The following is a 4,477-nucleotide window of genomic DNA, read 5'->3' on the forward strand; positions in this document are numbered from 1 at the left end:
TGCACCACAGCCCCTGTCAAGTTCTCCTGCCAACATTCCTGGCTGTCACTCCCTCTCCCCTCATCTCAGTCTCCCTATTGGGGAAACGAGGCTACTAAATCCTAGTGAGCGCTGTTTTGAGCACAGCGCCGAGCTTATGAGGACACACTGTAAGGAATGGCTATTATTTCCTACCCAGAAAGGGGGGGGGCTGTGAGAGGTGACCTTATTTGGGGGCTTTCTAGGTCTGTGGCCTCTTCAGCACACTATGTTGTCCTAACTCAGTTAAAATGTGCTATTGAGGCCATGTCTACCTACGACTGAAAGGAATAATAAGATGTGATTCTGATGCTTACGGAAATGCCAGAAGACAGGAGATTTGAACCAGGCTGACGCTGATGTTGCTTCTGGTAGACAGTAGTGTCTCCAGGGACAGCCATACCCAAATAGCCATCTAGGGGTGGTGGTCACGGCCACTTCCAAGGGCAGGCAGGCTTGCTACACACCCCTTCACAGGCTAAATAAATGCAGTAATTTACTGAGAAAAGGTCTGTGAGGGCCACCTTGAGCACCAAGGTCTTAGGACTTACAGGACAAAACCAGCATCCATCTTCTGATGTGACATCTTCCTGTCGACAGTTGCCCTAATGGAAACAGAGCTGTACAGGGGTAGTGTGGCAGCCTCCTTCCCACGGGGCCCGACTCTCCTTGGGCAGTGAAGGGCGACTACAGAGGTGAGGATGGCTATAGGGATGAGGAAGCTCAGCACTGGGGAATTGGGGGGTGGGTGGGGCCTGGAGAGATGGGGACACTAGAGAGCAGGCGGAGGTGTAGCGTGGAGGGCTCAGGTCAGGAGAGCCAGAGGGTGGGGAGGGCAGCTGCCTTCCTTCCCAACCCCCTCCCCAGTTGCTCTGCAGCTCCCTAAGGCTTATAAGGTCAGAGCCAGATGTCCCCCTGGGTACTAGATCTCCAAGGATACCTAACCTGGGTGCAATTCAAAGCCTTAGCAGCCCCATGTGGGCAATGCAGGGAGCCCTCAACTGGGACAGCAGGCCAGTGGATTCTTAGGACAATAGGGGACACTGCCTGACGGCAGAGAGAGGTCTGGTCCTACACTCAGCAGTCCCCAGTGCTCTGTGGCCTGGGGCTAGTCTCCTATCTCTCCAAGAAGCCCGTTTTTATCCATAAAATGGAGATGGGAAAATTCTAACCATATGCAGTTGTGAGATCAAAAGAAGCAAGGAAGGGAAATGCTCCTTGGAAAGTGTAAATCGTTATGCATATGTAAAGAGGGAGACGCTTAGGCCAGCTGCCCCACGGAAATATAACTCAAGACACATGTAATTTACCAATTTCTAGCAACCACGTTAAAAAAGCGTACAAAGAAACAAGTGGAATTAATTTTTTAAACATTTTTACCCAATCTATCCAAAATACATCATCTCAGCCTGCAATTAAACATAAAAAGGATTGGTCTACTGGGATTATTTTTGAAATTGTTATTCAATAGTTATTCCGATCTAATTATTCAGAATAGGTCAGGTACTTTACACCTACAGTGCACATCCCTTTAAAACAGGTGCATTTCAAGTGCTCTGTAGCCACAGGTGGCTGGGAGGGGCCAAGTTCGAGGGCTCAGGTCTGAAGAGGAAAGGCCCGCCCCTAGGAAGGGACTTCCCGTGGGCGGGACTTCCTGTGGGCGGGACTTCCTGTTTGCTTGCGTGGCTTCCACGTGGTTGGCGTCCTTAGGTCCCAGGCAATGGCTTCCTGAGGTGAGACGAATTTCAAAGGTGGAGGTCAATTAGGGCCTTAGATTAATCTCTGTTGTTTCTATATCTTTAAAATCTTATACATTTGAGGGGGCTAATTTAGAAATCCATTTGTGTATAGATAAGCCGTGTGACAAGTTTCTGTAATAAGGAAGCTCTCTGCAGTGAGCCGACCAACGTGCAGCGGCCTCAGTGCCCTGCAGAGCGTCCCCGGCGAGGCGGGAGGAGCTGGGGGCTGAGACGTTAGCCAGGCAGTTTGATGAGCAGAGAACTAACGGATGTGAGCTGTGCTAACCCCGAGTAAGTGATGATGAGCAGGTTTTACACCCAGATGGTGCAGCTCTAGATCAACTGCTCCTACTTTTATACCTCTGCCCTTCACTGACCCTGGTCTCCTTCCCCTGTACTGTATAGACCAGGGGCTCCTTCTCCTACACTGCACAGACCATGGACTCCTTCCCCTGTACTGCATAGACCGTGGGCTCCTTCCCTTACACTTCATAGACCATAGTCTCCTTCCCCTACACTGCATAGACCACGGGCTCTTTCCCCTAAACAACACAGATCACGGGCTCCTTCCCCTGTACAGCACAGACCGTGGGCTTCCTCCCCCACAATGTATAGACCACAGGCTCTTTCCCCTACACTGCATAGACCACGGGCTCCTTCCCCTACACTGCATAGACCACTGGCTCTTTCCCCTATACAACACAAACCAGGGGCTCCTTCCCCTACACTGCATAGACCACTGGCTCTTTCCCCTATACAACACAGACCATGGGTTCCTTCCCCTGTACAGCACAGACCATGGACTCCTTTCCCTACACTGCGTAGACCACAGGCTCTTTCCCCTACACTGCACAGACCACGGGCTCCTTCCCCTGTACAGCACAGACCACGGGCTCCTTCCCCTGTACAGCACAGACCACGGGCTCCTTCCCCTGTACAGCACAGACCACGGGCTCCTTCCCCTACACTGCATAGACCACGGGCTCCTTCCCCTGTACAGCACAGACCACGGGCTCCTTCCCCTGTACAGCACAGACCACGGGCTCCTTCCCCTGTACAGCACAGACCACGGGCTCCTTCCCCTGTACAGCACAGACCACGGGCTCCTTCCCCTGTACAGCACAGCCCACGGGCTCCTTCCCCTGTACAGCACAGACCACGGGCTCCTTCCCCTGTACAGCACATACCATGGGCTCCTTCCCCTACACTGCATGGACCACGGGCTCCTTCCCCCACACCACAGAACAGGGCTCCGTCCTATACACCATATTTCTGCTTCCTTGCAGGGGGAACTCCATCCACATCTGTGCCTTCTGTATCTCCCAGCATGGCAGACACTTGGGCAATACCCACATGGTGCTCCCCATTGGATGGCCATCCATCCCACCCACTGACCTACCGCAGGGCAACCAGGTGTGTGTCTTCAGTGCTATGCCTTGAGCTCTGAACAGAATTGGACAAGCCTGGGGGCAAAGTGGGAGGGGGCCCTAAAAGGAAAGTGTGAAGGGCAGAGAAAATAAACACACATGGGTGCCTAGGCTGTGACAGTGTGTGCTTGTGTGGGAATGGGGTGGGAGAGGGGGCTGTTTAATTCAGGCAAAGGCTCCCGGTCCTCAGGGAGGATCCAGGGATGCAGTGGGCTCCGGCATCTACTGTCTGCCCTTCATTATTGAATCTGACTTGCAGAGCCCTGTAGAGTGCAGATGCCACATCAGTAGGAGATGCCCCGCTACACACAATGGTCAGAACAGCTGACACCTCTGGCGTTCAACATGCACCAGGAAGCCTTTGCAGGATTTTTCCCTAAATTAACTCCTTCATCCTCCCAACTTCCCTATCACATCCCAAACCTTCTCCCCAGTTTGCAGGTGAGGCCCAGAGGAGCCTGGGCCGAGCTCTGTGGCAGGCTTGCCTGGGAGTGGCCTGCGAGTATGTCCCTGACACGCCAGCTCAGCTGACTCCTTGCTAAGAAGAGACAGCTTTCTGTGGGAGCCGATGCCTTTCAGGTGAAGAGAAAGACCTGGTGGCTCTCCCCAGGATGCATGTCAGAGTCACCTGAGCAACTTTAGTTCAAGCTGATGTCTGGTCCCCATCCAAGCATTCTGATTTCATTGGTCTGGTGGGGGCCTGGGCATCAGAGTTGCTGGTTTTTTTGTTTTATTTTGTTTTGTTGTTTTCTTGTGTCCAGTCATTCTAGTGAGCAGTCTGGACTGAAGAGCTCTGCCCTAAGCCTCTGCTCCTGGAAGTGAGGTCCCCACACCAGCAGCACAGGCATCTCCTGGGAGGCTGTTCAAAGTGCAGAGTTTCAGGCCCTGCCCCAGACCTACCTGGCAACTCTGGGACCCCACTCCCAGGTTTCAGGCTATGTAATCTTGGGTAAGTTTCTTAACCAATCTGTGTGTGACCTCAGTTTTCTCATCTGTAAAGTGAGATGATGGTGGTACCTGTCACCTTGTGCTGTCAGGGAAGCAATGAGGCGGTTCGTGTACAGTTCTCACACCTGTGCTGGGCCAGCGCAGGTGCCTGCTTGGTCTATCTCTTACTCTTGTGTTCTTTATAGCATCACTGTGCCCCTCCAAGCCCACCTGCTTGTTCACTTCAGAGGCTGAGGAGAAGAGCTGACCATAGTTTTCCTAAGACTCTGCCTGTCCTGGGGCTGGTCCAGGTCCTGACCCTACTGGGGACAGATAGCCTGGTCCTAATTACACTCTGCCGTGTGG

At 52.9% G+C, this 4,477-nt stretch overlaps 1 long non-coding RNA gene across 2 annotated transcripts; it reads left to right on the plus strand.

Moving 5' to 3' along the window:
- Positions 1-1,720: 1,720 nt before the first annotated feature.
- On the plus strand, positions 1,721-4,217 carry LOC128572342 (uncharacterized). 2 transcript variants are annotated; one of them, XR_008376179.1, is made up of 5 exons: positions 1,721-1,751; positions 1,870-2,048; positions 3,044-3,170; positions 3,619-3,763; positions 3,946-4,217. It is a non-coding gene; the product is annotated as an uncharacterized LOC128572342 (long non-coding RNA). The 2 variants fall into 2 exon arrangements; XR_008376180.1 differs by lacking the exons at positions 3,619-3,763; positions 3,946-4,217 and having other exon boundaries at positions 3,044-3,273.
- The last annotated feature ends 260 nt before the right edge of the window (positions 4,218-4,477 follow it).

This window comes from Nycticebus coucang, chromosome 2, assembly GCF_027406575.1.
Source record: "Nycticebus coucang isolate mNycCou1 chromosome 2, mNycCou1.pri, whole genome shotgun sequence".
Lineage (NCBI taxonomy): Eukaryota > Metazoa > Chordata > Mammalia > Primates > Lorisidae > Nycticebus > Nycticebus coucang.